Source organism: Dermacentor andersoni, chromosome 7 (genome assembly GCF_023375885.2).
Source record: "Dermacentor andersoni chromosome 7, qqDerAnde1_hic_scaffold, whole genome shotgun sequence".
Classification (NCBI taxonomy): Eukaryota; Metazoa; Arthropoda; class Arachnida; order Ixodida; family Ixodidae; genus Dermacentor; species Dermacentor andersoni.
Genome location: NC_092820.1, coordinates 120378893 through 120403898, shown reverse-complemented (window position 1 = coordinate 120403898; position 25006 = coordinate 120378893). Strand labels below are relative to the sequence as shown.

Genomic DNA, 25006 nt, shown 5'->3' with positions numbered 1-25006 from the left:
AATGTCAATGTACCTTACACATCAGATGTTTATGAGAACTTTATACCCATTAAGTTTCAGAATTGATATCCACGCGCTCCGTAAATTCCATGATAGAGTGTAGATTCCGCGGCCTCCGCGAAATGCCGCCGCCAGCCCGTTCACCATGAAAACACCCTTGAAACTTTGTGCTCGGATGGGGCTGCTTGCGTTATGTGACTCCAAGTGCATGGGCGTTGCCGCCAAATTCAGCCTGAGTTCGCAATTTTCGCGGTGAAATGGCTCTTCGAGCGTGAAAAAGACGCTCTAGACAAAATCCAGAATGATTACCGGCGCCGGGGGTTGCTTTTGTCGGCGGTGCATGGACAGCACGAAAAAATTTCGGGGGGGGGGGGGGGCTGAAGCCCCATAAGCCCCCCCCCCCTGGCTACGCCCCTGCCCACAGCACTACTTAGAGTCATTATTTTAGCAACTATATATTTTACGCCATCCACAGCGACCGATTTTAGGCCTTTTTACAGCCATGTCACATATGAGAAATTCATTGTCTAATTCATTGCCTGGATCGTTCACAATGCACCGTTAACATTACCTTTGTCATGGCGCTCTTTGGCCATACCTGGCCCTTGCGCCACAAAACACCACACATCATCATCAATAGACTGCATTCCACAAACGAAGGGGACTACAAAAAAGAGGCGCGTGCCGTGGTGGAATGAATAATGCAAGAATGCGCGTAAGGAGCAAAACAAAGCCTGGCGTTTACTACATCAATCTCCAACGGCAGAAAACCTCATCAACTTTAAGCACGTGAAATCCAAATGCAGACGAACGCTTCGTATCGCTAAAAGAGAAAGCTGGGAAAAATACGTCACAAGCATAAATTCCTATACACAAGAAGCAAAAGTCTGGAACAGGCTAAGAAAATTAATTACTCGACAAACCTACAACATGCCTTTGGTCGATGATGAAGGCCACAGCCTTCAATACCAGGCGAACATTTAGGCGCGACAGCGCGCTCGGCGGTGCCGTTCTTGTCTGTGGGGAACCAGCGCTGAAGTTTTCACGACACCTGCAGCGCCAACCTGGCGGTCAGAACATGCACAATGCAGCCACTCCCGCGGACGAAAATCGCTACTGGTAGCGGCGTTGCGTGCGCTGAAAGTCGAAAGAAAACAAAAGGACGCCGACGGTACTGTTGCGTATACAAGCGTCACAACTACGTCGGAATGAGGGAGGATGTATCCTTCTGTGTCATTCCATATAAACCCTACGAACAAGAGCGGAGGCGGCGTTGGATCCAAGCAGTCAGGCGAGCGGAGTAAGTTCCCGTCTTGTCGCCCTGTCAAGCGGTCGGGCTGGTTCCTAAATCGAATTTCACATGTGTGCTTGGTTTATTCGATAGTGAAGACGGTCAGCCGTGGCAGCCAGTACCAAACAGCAGAATGTGCAGTCGGCATTTCGTCGGAAACAAAATGAGCAATAGCATGCACTATCCGGCATGTGTACCAACCATTTTTCCTTCGCAATACCACCGCCAAGCTCCTTCCAATGCCACCACACCAAGCGAACGATACAAAACGTAAATAGTCTCCATTTATTGCCAAGAATTATGTGGCAGGGAAGCTGCCTTGTAATGCGAGTTGTGTGCGCATACTGCCGGCGCACGCGCGACTAAGCCGCCTATGTGTTTTTAAAAATGCGCATACGGATGAGGACTCGGCGCTGAGAAGCATGCGGTAAATTTATGTAGTGTGCTAAACGTAGCCAGGGTGGTCACGAATCAAGCAGCGGAGCACTCAAACCTTTGCTTGCCCGAGTCAGCTGATGCGATAAAGCTTTCTTCTCCATTGACTGCTGTGGCGAAGTAACATCAGAATTCTTATGTCTAGCCAGAGAAGTATGGAATGTCTTCATGCCAACTAATACTTCCGAAACCATAGCGCAGCAAGACCGGTGCCGTAGCTACTAGATTCGCGAGGCAGGCTGCCATAGAAGAATGAGAACGGCCCACGGCGCAACCATTAAATAAGCGCACGTGCTCGCCGCGCCACACTGAAAAACATATGAAGCTTAAAAAGCTTCTTTCGTCATTTCTTCACTTGATGACGCATTTTGACATTGCCAAAAACATAGTCGCGCACCACAGCAGGCGATGTCTGCATGGCCTAGGCCAATTGCATGAGGCGAAACTGAATGCGCATTCCCCACCATGATCTCCAATCGCGACCCTGATCTGCTTAAATTAAGCAGAGAGTAGGAAGGAAGAGGGACAAGCGAAAGATGGGGAGGAGGTGAACTAGGACAGAGTGTGGTTGATTACCTTGCACCGAGGAAAAGAAAAGAAAATGGGGATGAAAACAATTAATGATAAGGGATAAGAGAGCAAGAGAGGTCTGCCAGCATGCGTGCTGTTTAGTTTATCTTGAGCTGCCCTCCTAGCCACAGGGACCAGTATACATTTCTCATGACTTATTAGGAACTTGAGGAGAAGTTCAGAGGCAGCTGTCTTGAATAATACACGCTCTAAATGCGTTGACTGATAGTGCGTCAAAGTGTAGAATAGAGTATGCCAAAAAGAAATCCTTCTGTAAGAAAAATTTATTACCATTTGTCAATCTCAAAACAGTATTCTCCCTGTGCTTCATGAGTTTCACTGTGGAAGGAATCGACTAATAAGCCAGAACCAGTCATATTTTTTTTGTATGTATGTTAGCAGCTGACAAAACCCGAACGGTAAAACTGCCTGCACGAGCTAGGGAGTGGTTAACAAAAGAAGGTTACCAGACGAATTTATGTTCATACGATGGGAACACCACATATCTGGTGTGGCCTTGTGGCACCATGTGGCGCGACCAAGCAGCGAGCACTCACCTGTTGGAGGAGTGCCAGCTGTTACTCGAAGTACCCGATGGCGTCCTCATAGGGGGCCAGACCGAGGCGGGCTAGGCCCAGGTTGCCCAGGGCCTGCGTCTCGAGCGGGCAGTCACGCAGCTGGCGCGCCCGCTCCAGTTGGGCCTGGTAGCAGCGCAGGGCCAGGCCCAGCTGACCCAAGGAGAGGTGCACTGCCCCCAGCCGACCTTGGGCCAGGCACTCGCCACGCACGTCACCCAGCTCCTGCTGCAGCTCCTGAGGAGACGGTCGCATTGCAGAGAGGCAGCGTTAGGATGGTCAGCAAAAATGCATTCGTGGGCTTATTGGTGCATATTCATAAAGAACCTGAATGCTAAGAGGACAAAACATGCTTTGTCTTGTCTCCTTCTTGTATTGTCCTGTTTGCTCTAAGGTTCATTATGAATTAAGACAGTCAACTTAGTTGTTCAGATTGCCTCGTTAACACTTTTTACACGGTGACCCTGGGTTTCTACTCTAACAGCTTTATAAGAATATTTTGCACTTGTTACTGTTTTTGCTTTTGGTCGAGTGTTGCAATATGAGATCCAAATGTTTTTGGCCTGCATCGTTCAGTAAAACACTTGGCTTTCTTGCTCACCTGCTCATCCACGAGAAATCAAAAACACCACAGTTGTGGTGTTTATGGTATTCAATAAAAACAGTGAACAGACAGTGGAGGTACAGGGCCAAGAAATACCTCGGGTAACAGAATATAAATACCTTGGTGTATGGATAAACGAAGCCAATGGATATGTGAAAACACAGGAAAAAACCATAACAGTCAAGGGGAAGAGAAATGCAGCCATAATGAAGCACAGAGCGCTATGGGGATACAATAGGTACGAGGTCCTCCGAGGTATGTGGAAAGGGGTAATGGTTCCAGGACTTACTTTTGGAAATGCGGTTGTTTGCTTTAAATCAGGGGTACAATCAGGACTCGACGGGAACCAAAGGTCAGTGGGTCGCCTCGTATTGGGCGCTCACGGGAAGACTACAAATGAAGCTGCGCAGGGGGATATGGGCTGGACTAGTTTTGCAGTGAGGGAAGCTCGCAGTGAAATTGAGTATGAAGAACGGCTGAGGAATATGGAAGTAAATGGGCTGGGAGAGTGTTCAGGTATCTGTACAGGCAAAACATCGATCCACAGTGGAGGAAAAGAACTAGGAAGCTTACGAGCAAGTATGCGGGCAAGTATGCGGCCTGTGGGGTGGGCAACGCAGCAACAAAGGAGGTCAAGCGGAAAGTCAGAGAGGCTGAATTGATCTCATGGGTGGCGGCAATGGAAAAGAAACCTGCCATGAGTAACTACTTAAGAGTAAAAAACGAAATCAGGAAAGGAACCATTTATGATAACTCAAAGGGAAGCTCATTAGTTTTCCAAGCGAGATCGGGATGCCTTAGAACACGCACCTATAAAGCGAGATACAAGAACGAAGAAGAAGCATGTGCTTGCTGCGGTAAACCTAGGGAAACGACGGCGCATACTTTATTAGAATGTGAAGACGTCTACCCAGCGGTCGATTTAGGCACCACTGGCCTCCTTGAAGCCCTTCGGTTCAGCGGGAGCAGTGGTAAAGCAAACAGGTCTGCAATAGACATTAGTAAGAGGCGATTGGAGGATTGGTGGAAGAAAAGTAGGGAAACGACAAAAGAGGGAGACGTACAAAAGCACAGTTCGCAATAGGGGATCAGAAAATTTGGATGTGATAGTTCATAGTGTTTTTTTATTTTTTCATTGTTTAACCTAGGTAGGATATTAGGCAGCATAGTAGCAAGAGCTTGGTGGTGCAACCCACCGCCCCGTTCCAAAGGGGACGCTCATAACATCCATCCATCCAATGAAAGTTGTGCTGTTTAGAAAGTTGCACTCATAATTTTCGCTCCCGTAGGACTCGATAAACGAAAGTTCGGCATGAATGGTAAGATTTTCCTTTTCTGCCCATTCCAAGCAATGCTTATTGCATGCATTGGTGTGAGAAATTTGAAAATCGTAGCAAAGGGCCGCGCGATAGTGATGTCAAAGCCAGGATACTCTAAAAGCGTATCCTTATTTTGTTAGGCCTAAATGACACGAACTACAAATATGATACATTCTTATTATTTCTGGTTTTATGAATTTGCAGTGGACTCGCTCACACGTGAAGAGGCACTGAAACTCTTTTTCAGCCTGCCAGATGAGTCAGGAACAAGCGAGGACGAGGCACTGAGTAGCGAGGATGAGTTCGGTCCGGAGCTTGCACCACCAGATTCGAGCCCCGACGAAGATGACAACGAAGCTGGTCCATCAACGGGCAAACGAAAGAAACAGCGACCAACAATTTCAAAGAACAGGGAAAAAGGCAAGCGGGAAACAGTCGAGCCGTATCACGAAGTAGATGACGTACTAGAAGAGGAAGTTGGTGACAACTGGAGTACAAATGAACCGCCGATCCGCGTTGGGATTGCAAAGTCATGGTACTCTCAGTTCTCAACAAAGGCAGTGGGGCGGGCAGCCGACTGTTTTGAGCTGTACTTCGACGATGAAGTGTTGGAAATGATTTTAGAGCGCACAAACCATGCCAGGGCACAAAAATACCCTAAGAAGTTGGCGGTGCTCACAAGTGATGAGCTGCGCGCTTAGTTTGTATTGCTGCTTCTGATGAGCGTGTCACAACGACATCACTTTCATCATTACTGGAGCCGTAATTCTCTTTTCAACTGCGAAGAAATCGCCAAGGTGATGTCTGTCGAGCGATTCCAGTATATCATGAACTCCCTTCGTGTAAACGACCCAAGCAAAGAAAAGAAAAGGGGAGAAAATGTCTATGACAGGCTTGCTACGCTGCGTCCCCTCATTGATAAACTGAACAAGAAATTTCAGGAAGAGTACTCGCCGTCCTCTCATCAGGCAATTGACGAGAGCATGGTTGCTTTCAAAGGAAGATCCAGTATGAAACAGTACCTTCCAATGAAGCCCATAAAAAGAGGGTATAAAGTCTTGTGCAGGGCCTACTCAAAGGCGGGGAAGAACGCACAAAGCCCGGCCAATCAAAGCCTTGGTGAGCATGTCGTACTTTCGCTGCCAGAGAACGTGCAGCCTGGAACGCGGCTATTCTTTGATAACTATTTTACCTGCACTCGCCTAATGGAAACTCTCGCTGAGAGGAGCATCCGAGCCACAGGGACGGTTCGCACCTACAGAAAGGACTTGCCCGAAGAATTGAAGCGAAACGACAAGCTAAAGAAGAGAGAATACCTGTGGCGCTCCAAAGGTCAGGTCAATGCCTATCAGTGGCGTGACACTAAAGATGTTCACCTCTTGTCGAATTTCCATGATCCGACAGTTTCGAAGTGTCACGGAAGCTGGCCAATGGCTCTTCGGTGGCTGTGATCTGCCCAAAAGCACTGGCAGACTACAACATGTCGATGGGGGCTGCAGACAAATTTTATCAAGAGCGAGATGCCTACACTTCTGATAGGCGTTCCAAGAAATCCTGCGTATAAGATATTTTATTTTCTCTTCGATGCTTCTGTCATCGATGCATTCATTCAGTATTGTGCCAACAATGACATAACATACTTGTGGTTCTGGCTTGTTCTAGGACGGCAACTCATAAATGGACAAACGTTCAGGCACTACACTAACACAGGACCATTGCGGAAGAACAAGAAGGGCCGAAAGAATAGCCGAAAAATGGTTGGAGTCTCGGAGAAAATTCAGTTTACAAGGAGCGGCCACAATCCACAGAAAGTACCCACAAGGCGAAGGTGCAGGTGGTGCTCCACCACAGGAAATGAGGTCAGCACAAAGTTCATGTGTGGAGTGTAGAAGGTGCCCCTGTGTGCCACTTGTTCTGGTGCCTTTCACAATAAATAGGCACACAAGTGATCTCAGCATGGTGCCTTCATGAGACAATGGGACAGTGTTGTTCCACTTCCCAGATCCATGCAATGTGCCAATGGACCATATACGTCCCACTTTTTTCTAATAAAATAGGCATGTTATGATCCTCACATTTGTTTAGTATCATTTGTGAAGCCTTCAGCAGCTCAAAAAAGCAAAGCATTTCCCTTTTTTGCTAGAAAACCATATATGAACTCACGAAGGCTCAGGCCAGCTCTTTGATCAGGAGGGCAGTCAATTTCCGGGACACATCAATATTTACACCGACTGCCTTGACGGTAATCAGTGTGTCCAGCCCTTCTGTCATGGTGGACGGTCCTGCCTTTGCTTTGTAAGAAAACTCCAGGCGCATGCTGTTCATTTGCAGAGCTGGAAAGACAAGATTTTCTTTTCATTCGAGTGTTTTTATTCTACGGTGGTTGCTTGGGGTAGTTGGTAATTCACGGTAAAAAAGGACGTACAGCGCGAAAGACAAGGATTGCAAGAGACGACATACACAGCGCAGTGTGTGTAGTCTCACGGTCCTTGTCCTTCACGCTGTACGTAGTTTATCATGTTTTTATCATTAGGGTGCCAACAACTTATCCTGGAAGGAAATGGATCAACAGTCAGTACACTCTTTTTTGGTGTAAGGAGACTCGGTTAAAGGATTCGTGAACCACCTTTTGGGCTTGCTGAGAAAACACGGAGCCAATAGCTGACATCAATCATGAAGTGTGTTTTGGGCGTCTTACTACTGTTACTGTGTGAAGTAAGTGAAAATATGCTTGCGAATTTATAATAAATACGTACAATAATAATTACAGGCTATGCTCGGCCGCAAGGGTGACTAAGCAAGCAGCATGACCTTAAAAAATGGTAAAATGACCCTTTGTACAAGTTCAAGAAATTGCAGTTAGTTACAGCGTGCAATTACAACTAAGAATAAAAAAAAAGAGCAAGTTTTCAAAAGTGTCGCATGGCCGTCATCAGCTTAGTTCCTAATTTCGCTAGCGAGTTCTATGGCAATGAAAATGCAATGTATATTAAGTGCAAACCGTGGCACAGCTAACATTTATGGTGTAACTAGGAGCGTTGCCAATAATTGTTGGGTCCTGATTTGTTTGGATATTAACAAGTTTTGTAGAATGTTTCCCTTCTATCTTCGCTGGACTAAACATGAAGCCTTGCTTACAGTTGATTAAAATTAGGGACAAGTTATGCACCAGGTGTAGACGAAGTTCCAAGCATGTGAAATAATTAGAGCCTTAGCAGTAGTAAATTACGTATGCAAGGGCTCTGGAGCATTCATCATATAGAGCACCACTGCAGTGCGATGCGCCCAAGACCATGCAGGCACTGGATTACCCACATTATGAGCTGCGCTCGCTTCTATGTAGGCGCAGTTGGTCCTGCGTGTCTCTTGGTGTAGAATGTCAGTCTTCTATGGAATCGTATCATATATAGGGAATTCTATGGAATCATAGATATTGAGATACGGGGAATCACTTACCCAGTTGTTCAGAATGTTCCTTGTGCCCAACGGCTGTCATTTGTTCAACGGCTTTTCTCGCTTGTTCAATATTCAAGATTTCTGCTTCGAGGCAGATGTCGCTCACTCGCGTTGCCCTGAACTGCAGAACGAATATTTCTTTCAGTCTTTCTGCTGTCTTACAACAAGATGCCATGAGTAAATGCACATCTTAGCAATATCTAACATACATGAGCATATTAAAGAATATAATGAAATAACAAAAATTATCGCTATTTCATTTCTGAACTAAATTTGGCGGTCACGGAAGCTGACTCTTCCAAAGCATTACACGACCAATGAAAAGAACCATGAAGAGGCGTAGAGTAGCGTGTGCCTGTGGATACTCCCAGCGCACCTACATCCTGGTCGCGTTCTTACGATTACTAGTAGGTACAGCGGGGCGGGGCGTTTCGTGTGGCGCTCGACGTTTCTGTGCAGGTGCGAGCAAGAGCGGGTGCGACAGAGAAATTCTATCTGGGGGTCTTTGCTCCTTGAATATGTGACTCTGCCTAGGCACTAAGGAGGAGGTTTTTTGGCACGTGTTGTAGAATTGTCCCCTAGACATGCCGGCATTGCAGAGTGCAGTCGAGTTTGTTTATGCTCCGCCCCTGGCTGCCCGTGCGGTGTGGCAGTGGGCATGGGCGCCCCGTTTAGTGATCACTGTTTGAAGGGGCAAGGTTCTTAATGATGTTGTATAAGTCACGGGCAGCTTTTTTTTGTCGCAAGTATAGATTGCATTTTTTACAAGCACTGCTCCAGGGGGGCACCTGTAACTGGCTAATGGAGGCCTCAGGAGCGCACCTGAGATTATAATAAAGCAGGCAGCGCAGGAGCTCAAGGGCACCCAAGGGGTAGGGGGGGCACCAAAGCTAGAAGTAGGGCGGCCCATGGGTTGGGGCCGCGCAGGCCTCGGCGAACCCGAACCCAAGGAGCAGTCCGGTTCGTAGCTTTGGTGTCCCCGTTGCCGCCTTGGTGTCCTGGAGGAGCCGCCAATAATGCGAAATAATGACACGTTATTACCATTACTAAAAAAACACAGTTAAGAAATATAATTACGTCCAGCCGCCAACTTGCGAAGCTAACTTTAGCACTACCACGCTCCGTGACTTCTGCCGGCACGCCTAGGGACAAACGCATACAACACCCGCTGAGGAACTCCTTTGTTGTGCCTAGGCCACCAAGGCAGAGTCATATTCAATGAGCAATAGTCCCCACTTTTCCTCTCTCCCACCCGCTCCTACTCGCGCATGCGCGCTAATGTCCTTCTCCGCAAGTGCCACGCCCCGCTGCACCTCACGCGGTAGGCACTCCGCTGAGCCAGCGTGCTTACATCGATTGCTGCTGGGTTTTCGCAGGTGCGTGTGTGATTCATAGGTTTGCAACGACGGAAGAGAAGTACGCTGACAGCATTGTGGTAGGTTGCGCCGAACATCACAAGGGGCTGAAGCTTTCGTATTCACGGGTTGTCTGTTCATGAAAGCCGTCACAAGTAATGGGCTGCCGTTGTAAAAGGCGAAAGTTAAGATTCCGTCCAGCTCATCGAACATGCGCCAAACGTTTCATAACAGTTAAGCTTCTATGTTATTTGGCGAGGCATGCATTAGCCAACAAGTTGCTTAGGATCGTTAATACCCTCTTGTTCAAATTTCTTACTACACTGTGGGGGAGCTAAATAGGATTAGCTTTCAACGTAGGTACAGCAAACAGAATGCCACATTAGCCGTGTAGATATGAGAGATTCACACACACAGGCTGCGCAGCCACTACGGTCTGAGTATCATAACCACGTCCGAATCTTTTCCCAAATGTGAAATGTAATGTGCAGAGTTGGCGATTCACGCCAGCACCAATGAAAGTGTGATTTCGGGGATGTTTTAAATGCAGGAGCAGGATACACATGGTATGATCCCACGTCTGACTTGTCCCTCTCCGTCTGACAATCCACGTCTGACAATCCCTCTCCACTTGAGTGAGCTCCTCGCCTCCCATCCGCCAATTAGATGAGACAAGTCGCTCAGTGTAGGCAATGCTATTCATTTTTAAAGCAAACAAAAGTAACTTCTATAAATGAGGAGAGCATTTGATTGGTCTGCTTAGAACACCTTGCAGTTCCCCGCCCGATGCTTGCAAATTGCGATGCTTGCGAGCTTGCGATGGTTATGCAAATTTGACGTCAGGAGATCGGAATAAAAACATATTGGAATAGTTTGACGTTATAGGGCCGCAGGTTCACGGCGGCTTTCACTTGGTGGTGCACTCATCACGCGTTTCTCTTTCGTGGCGTCGAATCGAGGTGTTCCGGCGAAGCCTAAAGGGTCCTTGCTGTCGATTACCTTATATTGATCGGTCTCAAGCATCCCAGGCAAACCCTGGGCATACATGCGCGGCTTTCGGGATGACCGCGAATTTCAGGTTGCCGTAGGGCAGACTTTCCGCACCGAAGAAATCACGAGTGGGAGTGCCGCAATGCGCAGTCCTCTTGCCATTACTGCTCAACTTGGTGATGGCACCACTCTGTTATTGCCTGGTCGAGATACCTGGACTTCGCTTCAGTGTGTATATGGACAATGTCACAATACGGACCAACGGGGCTCCGACGGCGACTTGTCCGATGCCATTAAAGCCGGAATTGACACCGCGGCAACATTTCAAAAGTATGTCGGACTCATGTCTTCTGTTGACAGAACTAACTTGTACTGGGCACAAACCCAGCCCATTCAGCCTCGCGATTTTCATTCGCTTTTGATGGTGAACAAATATCTCAGCAAGACAGGGTTCGAGTTCTAGGCATCCACATCAACGGAACCAGTGGTGCAGCAACATGGCATCACAACATCACTCGAACCTGACATCGGATACTCCACCTAATCCGCTGCACTGTGTACAAAACTGGGGAAGTGAGGAGCTTTGTGGCTGCTCTACCAATTTCACGTGCCGTATACGGCCTATAACATCTACAGTCTGACCCAAAAGGAAAGACAAGAGCTAAATCGCTCAACCACGAAGCCATGGGGGTTGTCACCAGCCTGCCGCGTTTCATGCCCTTACACCGCCTTGCTCAAATGGCCCACATGAATCCGAACAAGGCATTAGCCGAGGCTGCCAAGGATTCACATCAGTTCCAACTAAGATCCACAATATCCGATCGCAGCATCATCTCGCTTCTTCATTTTCCAGTCCCCTCAACTCCTCTGCCCTCTTTCCGTGCTCCGTGACATTGTCCCATGACCTGCACCGATTCCCCAAAACGTGGATGCCGATCACGCAGAGAGGCAGTTGTCTTACACAAGGCGGCATCAAGCAGACATTCGCACTTCTCCTCCCTGTCACCAAGCTTTCTACACCGACGGCGCCCTCAGTGACGAAACTTCAGTCTTAGTGCACTACTGCCCACGTACCGTCGCAGCCTATTCCTCCTGCCGCCCTGCCTGCAACGACCCATTAACGTCGGAAGTAGCTGCGATACCCGCTGCATGCAATGCCATTCTCAAGCCTCCTTTTGTAGCCGTCACTCGCACTGTTTGCACAGACTTGCAGGCCTCCATAAAGGCCTGCGCCCGACTAGACTCTCGCAATGGTGCTGTTAACTTAATACACCGGGCGATGCGAATCGCCGATGAGGTTGGCCACACGGTGTGTCTCGCATGGATACCTGGTCATGCTGGGGTCGCTGGTAACCGAATGGCCGACCCTCTGGAAAGGGAGCTTCTTTCCTGCCCCTCAGAGACGGGGCCACAGGTGCCTGATGACCCATACCCCATCCACCCGGACATAGTCCTGGCAATCACGCATCGTCAGGGAGACAGCAGTGACGCCAGGCCGCCGCACCAGGATGCGTCTCCAGCCACTTACCGATCCTGTCCAAGGAACCAGCTGCTGGATCGGCAACATATACTCTAGCACTGCAGGAGAGCGATAGCCACTCTCCCCGCGACTGTGAGGCCGGAGGATTTAGATGCCTGGCACTAGCCAGCACCTCATATTCCAGTCGTTACTTCGATTTTTACAAGACTCAAAAATTGTCAATATTATCTGGACTGACCTCCTATTCTATCCCTCCCTCCGCCCCGATGGATCCACTTCCTGGGGCCAGAAACCTTTTATGGTTATTTTAATAAACTTTAACAATAAAACATAGCAACACAACAACAACATTAAGCGACGAAAATGCAGAAATCGTTGCACTGTGCATGCCAACGCCAGGCCGGTAAATTCCTAAATTCCTCTTTAGAAAACACGGGGAAGGCGGGAGAGGGAAATTCAAGACGATGAGCAAAACGAGGACAAGGTGAAAGCAGGAGCCAACGTTTCGACAAGTAAACTTTTCATCAAGGTGACATATGCTTTCCTCACCTCAGTATATATAGGTGGGGTTCTTCTAAAGGAGAGAGGGTTGCCGCACCCACCCACCTAACACCCTCTCTCTGTCGAAACGTTGTCTCATGCTTTCACCTTGTTCTCGTTCTGCTCATCCGCTTTAATTCCTCTTTGGTGTTTCATAATGCTCCTCGAAGGGGCATGGTATCGGTGCGTCACGGGTTGGCACGTGAGCACGATTCCTTTTTTTATATAGTTTTTATTTACCAGTTGCAACAACGGGCCTTTGGTATTACTTGCGGCACCTCCAGGACACCAAAGCGGCAACGGAAATACCAAAGCTTGAATCCTGACTGGTCCTTAGGTTGGGCCTCACCGAGGCCTACGCGTGCCAAAGAAGATCAGCTGTCCGCTATCGCGGGCAGCCAGAAAAAGAATATGGAGTTCCCGCACCGGCTACTTTATTATAATCTCGGGTGCTCTCCTGAGGCCTCATTTTGCCGGTTACATGTGTCCTACTGGAGCAGTACTTGCACAGAAAAAAAACAATCTATCATCAAGACGAGAAAAGCACCCCGCAACGATAACAGCGCCCCGCGACTTCTGCAACATACTGTGCCTATGCGAGGAGAATCACGGAACGCCACCGAGGAGTCCGTCCGTCCAGCCTGTCCAGCGAGCCGCACCAGATTTTTTGAAAAGTACATTCTATCACGCGAGGCGAAGGTTAATAAATTCGTCTGCGGTTACGTGTTTCCATTTCACGACATATTAGCTGGCGCGGAAAATCTGTCTCATGCGGCACTTTGCAAACGGAGCGAAGCGTAGCGCGACTGCCTCGGTAATCGTGATGCGTGGTCGGAATTCGCAGCCGCCGCCACAGACCGACGTCTGTTCATGCAGCACTCTGTCCATACAAATGACGCGCATGTGGCACGATGGCTGTGAGGTGGCGCCATCATTGCCACAAAGCACGCGTCATGCAGGACACTATGCTTTTCTTCTCACGCTTTCGCCGCACCCTCCCCCCACCTCCGCTTTCGTCCTCGCAATTTCTTCACTTTGGCCACATTTCATTTTCAGCTGCACTGCGTGTCGCTCTTTGATCCTTCGCCGTTGTGCTCGTTCGCTCGGTTTCGCCGACACTTGTGCTACGAGGCCATAAAGTATCAGGTTTATGGATACCCAGTTAATTGTGGGAGCAGCATTCATTGACCGAACTTCAGCATTTGGTACTCTGAACCATTCTATTCTTTTCTATCAACTACAGTGACCTACGGCATCACTGGCACTTCATGGCTAGCTAACTAATGGGTCTCAAGTTGTACTTGGCAACGACCACCTTTCATTCGCTAACTTTATCATATTTGGTGTTCTTCAATATTGTAGTATTAGGTCCCTTACTGTTCCTGTTGTTCACCAAGAATCTAACTGATGCGCTTACCAGTTACAAGTTACTCTTGTATGCCGATGACACAACCATTTATTCATCTCACTAGTGATCGACAGTAATGCAAGATCAGCTGAACCCTGATCGTGGCAATATCGACAGGTAGTGCTCACTAAAGCACCAAATTATCTTCCAATCAGTCCTTCAAATATATGTTTTGTTTGATAACCTTCACACAACAATTCCACCTACTACAGGTGTATCATTAACTAATCATATCCTACCAATATCTGACAGCGGTACAATTTTGGGTGTCATTTTAGACAAGCTATTAAATACGCATGGTTAACTCGCTTCTAAAATAAATTTCATTTGTATTCACTTTATCATCAAAACATGCAGCTATTTTTAACCTCATATTCTTCGTTCATTGCGTCATTCTTACATATATTGCCATTTATCACACTGTAAGCGGATGCTGCGCAGACGACGCTAAGAATCGGCTAAGACATTGTGCGGCTTTCACAGTGCTGCAACAAGCCAGCTATATTACTTTTTAGAGCCAACGTTACATCCATTGTTCATTTATTTATTTGCACAATACTGGAGGCAGCAATGCTGCCCAAGCTGAAGAGGGATTACAAAAGATGCTTTTTCAACATATTTTCAAATTAAACATGAGATGTGCATTGAACAATACATTCTGGTAAATGGTTCCATTCTTCGCTCGTAAGTGGAAAAAATGATTTCTCGTAGATTTTAGTGCGGGCAAAGTATGACTGGACTACTTTATAATGGAATATACGCAACGACTTTTGTAGAGCATGGGCAATATATGTGGCATCCGTTACAGGAAGTACCCCGGCATAAAACACTTTCGTGTCACAATGCACTTGTTGTATGTGGCTACTATTCGCCAGTCATGCAGGCGGAGGACAAAGCCGGTCCGCACCACGCAGCATCTGTTTCGTATGAGCGCGAGGACGCACTCGCGCCCTGTCGGGCACAAAGCAAACGCTGCGCAATATGCACTGCATCTGCATGTAGCTGCGGTCTGCTACGTAGCGCAGATACGCCAGGGTACCCCGACGAGCCCACTGGCTCAGCACTCTGTTGCTCGCTCATGACAACCGCGTTTGGCTTACGTTTGGCGCGTTGCAGGCGCCAAAATCGGGGGTAGTGGCGTTTACGTTAACATCCAAATTCTAACGTGAACAGCGCGCCACGGTGACGTATAGAAGGCGGTGCCTCGTGAGCACGCCTCGCTCTGAGGTAACCTTGGCAGTGAAAGGCATTGAAGGAGGAGCGAAAGCACCGCGAACGCCACGTTCGATTGCCAATAAATCCGCTTCTGGCGAACGCATCGAAGTACTTTTCGTGACAAAGTGTTTATTAAATAGCCTATTTTAACGTCGAATGCTTTTCTCCACTTCGATAAACATGTAGGCCCGCTTAGGTGCCTCCGAATTCGTAAACGTTACGTAAAATTGGTAGAGTTGACATACACACTAACAGCTTGTGACAAATATAAGGAAGCGTATCTGAATTAACAGAAAGCAATCACTTACCCCATTTGTTGCGGTGCCCTGGTTAATGTGATCCACCTTTTCCGCTAACACAACCAATTTGCCGGGAGTGTCAACGGCATACTGGTACCCAATAGGCATGATGCTGAAAAACATGGTGAGACAAATTCAATGCGAGACATACCTAAAGGGTGCCCGAGCCGCCCCTCGGGCGCGTTGAAAGAACAGTCCGCCGATAGCATACGTTTATGTGGTCACCTCAGCCAAGTTTTGCAGTTTTGCACGACACGCGCAGTGCACAAGCCGAGCGCGAAGTCGCCTTCCTCTCGAGCGCTCTTTTACAGCGATAGCTTTAGGGCCCCGTTACGCAGAAAATCCGGCGTTGGTCGTGTGCCGACCTCGAGCACAAATTTCCATACATATTTAGGTATACTTATGCCAGATATATATGCCATATATATATAGAAAATTATCAGTCATAGCACTCGTAGTACAGCCCTCTGGGCCGTTCTCTTTGCGAAATTAGTCTTATTAGGGTTATTATAATTACACGAAGGTATTTCGCCCTCGTGAGCAGCAGTCCTCGAGATAGTTACTCGGGCTAGCTTCCCACGCTAAGAGTGCCGCGCTCGCACCTGTTTAAGCTTTTCCTGGACTCTGGAGCTATACTATGTCCGCGCAGCCTTGAGCGATCGGAACGCACGCTTTCTGCGCTTAGCCGGCAGAGAAGGGGGCTTTGTTCCGGCCACAAAGCGCTCCATGTCTCAGTAAGGTGCCTGGTGTGGTCTCGTGCGGACACTGCCCTCTCGGTGAGCGCATATTCCCCTAATCTTTTGAAAAGTTCAATGCTTCCAAGCATTTGTCTCGCAAACCATACTTATTTCAAGGGAATTTTCCACGTCTGAATAATTTCTCACGTCGTATTCGGATTCAGATTCAGATTCTTCATTTTTCTTGAATTTGTATCTTCAAGAAAGGTACAGAAGCTAAAGGTATGGCAATACCTGACAGAGGCCTCTGTACGGGTTAAACACACATAGACATAATACATACATAGTAAAAAAAGTTCGCAGCATGTGTCAATTTTCATTTATACAACAACAACAAAAAATTGTTCACAATTCCCTCTTGAAAATGTGTACGCTTCCTAGCAATATAACTACGAGAGCTTTGTATGCACAGTGTTATAATCAACTTAACAATACGTGTTGTAGACAATATAAAGAAAAATACCTCAAATACAAGGAAATGTTTTGTTTAGTAGGATAAAGTAAAAGTGGATGCATTGATTAATAATACTTTCTTTAGCTGTTTCTTAAAGAGGTTTCGACTAACTACGAAGTTCAAATCTCTTTCCATTTTATTAAGAAGCGATGTTATTGTATATATTATGGATTGTTTTCCATAGTTAGTCCGTGTTATTGACACGTGTCGCTTTTGTTCTCTAAAGTAGTAAGATGATTTTGAGTGTTGCTATTTATGTATAATTTTTCATGATGCACAAATTGTAGTAGCTTGTAATAAAATATTTCGTCAGCTCTTAACATATCATGCTTTAAAAATAAAGGTGGTGTTCCGAGGTCCCGCGGTTTCCCTTTATAACGTTCGTAGCATCGTAGTACTCGTTTTTGTAATACCATAAATTTATTGTAATTTCCACGTGTTGTTGTTCCCCATACTAAATTTCCATAACATAGTTTGGAGTAAAACAGTACGTAATACATAGATTTTATTAGCCACAGAGGAACAAAAAGCGGCCGCTTTGTATAAACACCCCACACACTTGGCAAGCTCTACTGCTAGACTATTGATATTGTCACGTGGTGGTGGCGTAGAAGAACACAGTAGCAATACTGTGAACGAGAAAAATAACTTTTATTGGGCGAACCTGTGCCCACAAAACAGGCTACACTAATAGCACAACGATGGCGGCGAACACGGTCGGCGATCGTCGAAAATCTGATCAGCGGGTCAAGCGCGTCGGCTTTTATACAACAGTCGTCGAATGTTCCAGACTAATCGTTGGGACCCGCATGCATTCCACAAGGTTCTACAACATTCGAGTTACGCGATGAAATCAGATAATACAAGGCTCGGCGACAACAGACTGCGGATAGAAGCATCGATAACTTTCCAGAAACTTCGGTACATGCAAGCGCGTCCCGCGCTGTGCGATAAGATTTGTTAGGCGGCGAAACGGGGTCGCCCGATAAATATAAGTACACGTGTCAATACCCCCCTCTTAAAAAGCATCGTCCCGATGCTACAAATATAAGAGAGTGAAACACAAAAGGACACTTATTAAACATAATTAACAAAACAACGAAAAGAAATCAAGTCCAAAGGTCAGTTACGCGAAGTCCCAAAGTTCGTCAACGCTCGTGGTACGGCTTGAGTCGCACAACGTGGACAATTTCAGGTCGTGAGCGGCGCCGCCGTGACAGCGAAATGCCGTCTGGCACGACCTCATAGTCCAGTGCGCCAATACGTCGGATGATCTTGTACGGTCCGAAATAGCGTCGCAGTAGCTTCTCACTGAGTCCTCGTCGGCGTATCGGGGTCCATACCCAAACACGGTCGCCGGGCTTGTACTCGACGAAGCGTCGTCGGAGGTTGTAGTGTCGGCTGTCGGTCCTCTGTTGGTTCTTGATCCGTAGGCGGGCGAGCTGTCGGGCTTCTTCGGCGCGCTGGAGATAGCTAGCGACGTCAAGATTGTCCTCGTCAGTGACGTGGGGCAGCATGGCGTCGAGCGTCGTCGTCGGGTTCCTGCCGTAAACCAGCTTAAACGGCGTGATCTGCGTTGTTTCTTGCACCGCCGTGTTGTACGCAAAGGTTACGTACGGCAGGACCGCGTCCCACGTCTTGTGTTCGACGTCGACGTACATTGCTAGCATGTCGGCGAGGGTCTTGTTCAGGCGCTCCGTGAGACCATTCGTCTGCGGATGGTAGGCAGTTGTCCTCCTGTGGCTTGTCTGGCTGTACTGCAGAATGGCTTGGGTGAGCTCTGCTGTAAAAGCCGTTCCTCTGTCGGTGATGAGGACTTCTGGGGCACCATGTCGCAGCAGGATGTTCTCGACGAAAAATTTCGCCACTTCGGCTGCGCTGCCTTTTGGTAGAGCTTTAGTTTCAGCAAAGCGGGTGAGATAGTCCGTCGCCACGACGATCCACTTATTCCCGGATGTTGATATCGGAAACGGCCCCAACAAATCCATCCCAATCTGCTGGAATGGTCGGCGAGGAGGTTCGATCGGCTGTAGTAATCCTGCTGGCCTTGTCGGTGGTGTCTTGCGTCGTTGACAGTCTCGGCATGTCTTGGCGTAACGGGCGACGTCGGCGGTCAGACGCGGCCAGTAATACCTTTCCTGTATTCTCGACAGCGTCCGGGAGAATCCGAGGTGCCCAGCGGTTGGATCGTCGTGTAGGGCGTGCAGTATTTCTGGACGCAGCGCTGACGGTACAACAAGAAGGTAGCTGGCGCGGACTGGTGAGAAGTTCTTCTTCACGAGCAGGTTGTTTTGCAGCGTGAACGACGACAACCCGCGCTTAAATGCCCTAGGGACAACGTCGGTGTTTCCTTCCAAATACTCGACGAGGCCTTTTAGCTCCGGGTCTGCTCGTTGCTGTTTAGTGAAGTCTTCCGCGCTTATTATCCCAAGGAAGGCGTCGTCGTCCTCGTCGTCCTGCGGCGGGGGATCGATGGGGGCGCGCGATAAGCAGTCGGCGTCGGAGTGTTTTCTTCCGGACTTGTATATTACCGTGACGTCATATTCTTGTAGTCTGAGGCTCCACCGCGCCAGCCGTCCTGACGGGTCCTTTAAGTTAGCTAGCCAACACAATGCATGATGGTCACTGACGACTTTGAATGGCCTGCCATAGAGGTAAGGGCGGAATTTAGCTATAGCCCAAATGATGGCGAGGCATTCCTTTTCAGTCGTAGAATAGTTGCTTTCCGCTTTTGACAGCGACCGGCTAGCATACGATATCACCCTTTCAAGTCCTTCTTTCCTCTGGACTAGGACGGCACCGAGGCCTAGGCTACTGGCGTCAGTGTGGATTTCGGTATCGGCGTCCTCGTCGAAGTGTGCAAGTACCGGCGGCGACTGCATGCGTCGTTTGATTTCTTGGAATGCCTTGGCCTGCGGCGTTTCCCACTTGAACGCGACATCACATTTGGTCAGATGTGTTAGCGGCTCCGCGATGCGTGAGAAGTCCTTGACAAAGCGCCTATAGTAGGCACACATGCCAAGGAATCTGCGCACTGCCTTCTTGTCGGTTGGCTGCGGGAACTTTGCGATGGCAGCTGTCTTCTGTGGGTCGGGGCGTACTCCTGATTTGCTGATCACGTGGCCTAGGAACAAAAGCTCATCGTAAGCGAAGCGGCACTTTTCCGGCTTCAGAGTGAGCCCTGATGACTTGATGGCTTCTAACACTGTCGCAAGCCGCCTAAGGTGATCGTCGAAATTTCCGGCGAAGACAACGACGTCATCGAGGTAAACAAGGCACGTCTGCCACTTCAGTCCGGCTAACACCGTGTCCATGACGCGCTGAAACGTTGCAGGCGCCGAGCACAGTCCGAATGGCATGACCTTGAACTCGTAGAGGCCGTCCGGCGTGATGAAGGCAGTCTTTTCGCGATCTCTCTCGTCGACTTCTATTTGCCAGTAGCCAGACTTGAGGTCCATCGACGAGAAGTATTTAGCGTTGCAGAGCCGATCCAATGCGTCGTCTATCCGTGGAAGGGGGTACACATCCTTCTTCGTGATCTTGTTCAGTCGACGATAATCGACGCAGAAGCGTAGGGTTCCGTCCTTTTTCTTTACCAGGACTACAGGAGAGGCCCACGGGCTTTTCGACGGCTGGATGATGTCGTCGCGCAGCATTTCGTCGACTTGTTGCCTAATAGCTTCACGTTCTCGCGTCGAAACTCGGTAAGGGCTCTGGCGGAGTGGTCGAGCGCTCTCTTCGGTTATTATGCGATGCTTTGCAACTGGTGTTTGTCGAATCCTCGATGACGTCGAAAAGCAGTCTTTGTATCGTCGGAGAAGACTTCTGATCTGTTGCTGCTTACTCATAGCAAGACTTGGATTCACGTCGAAGTCTGGTTCGGGGACAATGCTCATCGGGGTAGATGCGGCTGAATCCGAGAGGACAAAGGCATTGCTGGTTTCCAAAATTTCCTCGATGTATGCGATTGTCGTGCCCTTGTTGATGTGCTTGAACTCATGGCTGAAGTTGGTTAGCATAACTTCCACTTGCCCTCCGTGGAGTTGAGCGATCCCTCTTGCGACGCAAATTTCACGGTCGAGCAGTAGATGTTGGTCGCCCTCGATGAGGCCTTCTACGTCAGCGGGTGTTTCAGTGCCGACGGAAATAATAATGCTGGAGCGCGGCGGGATGCTCACTTGATCTTCGAGCACACTCAAGGCGTGGTGACTACGACAGCTCTCCGGCGGTATCGCTTGATCTTGTGACAGCGTTATAGATTTCGACTTCAGGTCGATGACTGCGCCATGTTGATTCAGGAAGTCCATGCCGAGAATGACATCTCGTGAACACTGTTGCAGGATAACGAAGGTGGCAGGGTAAGTCCGGTCATGAATGGTAATTCTTGCCGTGCAGATTCCACTCGGTGTGATGAGGTGTCCTCCAGCGGTCCGAATTAACGGGCCTTCCCATGCAGTCTTAACTTTCTTCAATTGGGCTGCGATGGTCCCACTCATGACAGAGTAATCGGCTCCTGTGTCTACTAAGGCGGTGACTGCGTGGCCGTCGAGAAGCACGTCGAGGTCGGTGGTTCTTTGTCTTGCGTTACAGTTAGGCCTCGGCGTCGGATCACGGCTGCGTCGCGTTGACCTGTGGTTGGTACGTGGCGTCGTCAGGTGGTCATTCGTCAGCGTGTTCTTTCCTGCCATACTTCGTCGGGACGGCGGTGTGTCGTCGTTGTTATGTCGTCGAGATAGGCTTTTCGGCGTCTTCGTCGGCGGCGGAGGATCTTCGTCAGTTCGACGAACAGCAACCGCACCTCCATCGGTTGCTGCTTTTAGTTTTCCGGATATGGGCTGACGGACTGGCCCCGGGCTGGGCCAGTGTATGGTCGGCGCTGTGGCGACAGGTAGCGGCCTGGCGACGGCGAACGGGACGGTCGTCGAGGGCTCCACTGAGTAGCGGCGAGGTAGTCGGCGATGTCACGAGGGCGTTCACCTTCCCTCGGGCGCTGCGCGTTGACGGCGAAGCCTCGCAATCCCAGCTCGCGGTATGGGCATCGGCGGTAAACATGGCCGGCTTCGCCGCAATGGTAGCAGAGCGGGCGGTGGTCGGGGGCGCGCCAAATGTCCGTCTTCCTCGCGTAGGTGCGCTGGGCGACGGGTGGTCGTACTGGCGGCGGCGGCGGCGGACGACGGAATTGGGGCGTTGCAGGGCCCTGGCGCGGTCGCGGAGGGGGACCTTGACGACGTGCGACGGCGGCGTAAGTCATCGCTTCTGGCTGAGGCTGCGGTACTTGTGGTTGCGCCTCAGGAACTCCAAGCGATCGGTGCAACTCTTCTTTCACGATGTCGGCGATCGAAGCTACTTGAGGCTGCGACGAAGGCAGGACCTTGCGCAGTTCTTCGCGCACAATGGCCCTGATGGTCTCTTGAAGGTCGTCCGAACCCAGTCCTTGGATGGCATACTGCGGCGTGTGCCCCTGGCGGTTATATTGCCGGGTGCGCATCTCCAGAGTTTTCTCGATCGTCGATGCCTCTGCAGAAAACTCAGCCACAGTCTTCGGCGGGTTACGAATAAGTCCGGCGAAAAGGTCTTGTTTGACGCCGCGCATCAGGAAGCGAACTTTTTTCTCCTCCGACATTTCCGGGTCGGCGTGCCGGAAAAGACGGGCCATCTCCTCCGTGAAGATCGCGATCGTCTCGTTTGGCAGCTGCACTCTGGTTTCTAGTAGAGCTTGGGCTCGCTCTTGTCGCACGACGCTTGTAAACGTGTGCAAGAAGCCGCTTCGGAAAAGGTCCCACGTCGTTAAGGTGGCTTCCCGATTCTCGAACCACGTCCTGGCGGCGTCTTCCAACGCGAAATAGACATGCCGCAGCTTGTCGTCGCTGTCCCAACTGTTAAACTTAGCGACCCTCTCATACGTTTCGAGCCAGGTTTCCGGGTCCTCGAATGTTGATCCGCGGAACGTCGGAGGTTCCCTGGGCTGCTGCAGCACGATGGGGGACGTTGGGGCTGCCATTGGGGTTGCCTTGTCCACAATCTTTTTGGTCTTCTCAGGTAGAAGTCCGTGCTCCGGGGGCAGCTGTTGAAGACGGCGGCTTGCTCGATGCTCCGGGACTACGTTGGTGCTCTCTTTGTGGTCCGGGCTTGGATCACGGCTTGTCGGGGGCGTCCGGTACATGAACGAAAAGCACCTCCACCAGATGTCACGTGGTGGTGACGTAGAAGAACACAGTAGCAATACTGTGAACGAGAAAAATAACTTTTATTGGGCGAACCTGTGCCCACAAAACAGGCTACACTAATAGCACAACGATGGCGGCGAACACGGTCGGCGATCGTCGAAAATCTGATCAGCGGGTCAAGCGCGTCGGCTTTTATACAACAGTCGTCGAATGTTCCAGACTAATCGTTGGGACCCGCATGCATTCCACAAGGTTCTACAACATTCGAGTTACGCGATGAAATCAGATAATACAAGGCTCGGCGACAACAGACTGCGGATAGAAGCATCGATAACTTTCCAGAAACTTCGGTACATGCAAGCGCGTCCCGCGCTGTGCGATAAGATTTGTTAGGCGGCGAAACGGGGTCGCCCGATAAATATAAGTACACGTGTCAATATGAGCATTCCAGGATAGGTGTTCTTCAAATATTATACGAAGAAATTTTTGTGTTTGGACTCTATTAATAGACTCTCCTACAAATATAATTTTCAAATCTTCGATTAAAATTATTTGAACTTCATAAAATATGATGTATGTCGTCTTTTTTGTATTTCAGTGCATTCGGTTGACCCTTAGCTAGCATGAAAGAACTGACAGATAAAGGTTTACATTTGTTTCGAGTGTTTGTAGCTCTGTAGATGCGAAGAACACGTTTCTGTCGTCTGCATACAAGATTATTTCAGGGGAATCAGGAATATTTACTAGATCAATTACATAAACCAAAAACAAAAATGGCCCTAGAATTGGTCCTTGTGGTACACCTTGTGCTAACATTTCTTTGGAAGAAAATATATTATTTACCTTGACTACTTGAAAACGATCTTTCAAATAATTCGCTACTAGTTCTAATGCCGTCCCCCTTATATCCTACCTTGACAATTTATTAAGCAATATTTCATGATGAATGCAGTCAAAAGCCTTTTTAAAATCTAAGAACAAACCAAGCATATATTTTCTGTTTGCTATAGTTATTATTTTGTCTTTAATGAACACTAAACCCCACAGGGGCGTCTGCGTCAGCAGGCGTTTGGTGTGTTGCGACACCACGTACCCGATCACACGAGGGTTGGACCCTCCCGCGTGTAGCCGTGCGTGGCTTAGCCGTGTCTGGGGGAAAGGGGGATCCTGGAGGTTGAGCCGATGCTGGGTGTTTAGACCTTTAAGTCCCCCCGGCGGAGGTAACACACCTCTTTGGCCTCGGCTTCACATAGACGGCACCTCCAGACTGACCCACCTGGAGGAAATCGGCAGTCGCCTTTTCCTGTCCCCCTCTTCAATCTTTTGCTTTCTCTCTCGCTGTTTCTTCTTTCCTGTCTCCTTATCACTTCTTCTCACTTGCGTATTCTGGGCGGCAAGGGTTAACCTGGCGTAATTATCCAAACTTGGTTATTTTATATTAGGTTATAGCGGCGATGCATGGCTGGCGTCTGCAGGTATTTTCCCGAACTTGTAGCGTCCCCTTGTTGGGCTCGGTGGTGGGTGGCCACCATCGCCGCCAAATTTCCAAACCTTGTATGGCAAACGCTTTTCCCCCACTGCCCGATCGCTCCCTGAAGAGTGGCCGCACCGATGAACCATACTGCTTTTTCATGCAACCAAAAGACTCCTTTCCAATATACCACGTTGTTCACAGTCAACACGAAACTAAGACAGTCAGAATGATATCACCTTTTCTTGTAGCCAAATCCCTCACAGAAGCAATAGGCCGAGGTTACAAAGTAACAAAGATGGGAAGCGGCGATCTCCTTCTCGAAGTTCGCGACAAGCCACAATACGACAGACTCTCGAAACTTGTAGCCTGTCACAAAGACATCACTTTCATCATTACTGGAGCCGTGATTCTCTTTTCAACTGCGAAAAAATCGCCAAGGTGATGTCTTTCGAGCGATTCCAGTATATCATGAACTCCCTTCGTGTAAACGACCCAAGCAAAGAAAAGAAAAGGGGAGAAAATGTATGACAGGCTTGCTAAGCTGCGTCCCCTTATGGATAAACTGAACAAGAAATTTCAGGAAGAGTACTCGCCGTCCTCTCATCAGGCAACTGACGAGAGCATGGTTGCTTTCAAA

At 48.9% G+C, this 25006-nt stretch overlaps 1 long non-coding RNA gene across 3 annotated transcripts in view; it reads right to left on the bottom strand.

Moving 5' to 3' along the window:
- The window catches only part of LOC129385638 (uncharacterized), a 28139-nt gene extending 19773 nt beyond the window's left edge, over positions 1-8366 (bottom strand). For all 3 annotated transcript variants that reach the window (XR_008613117.1, XR_008613115.1, XR_008613116.1), the window contains exons 1-3: positions 8251-8366; positions 6958-7127; positions 2854-3108 (exon numbers count right to left, since the gene is read on the bottom strand). This is a non-coding gene — a long non-coding RNA (uncharacterized lncRNA). The remainder of the gene's footprint in view (positions 1-2853; positions 3109-6957; positions 7128-8250) is intronic.
- Between the last annotated feature and the right edge of the window lie 16640 nt (positions 8367-25006).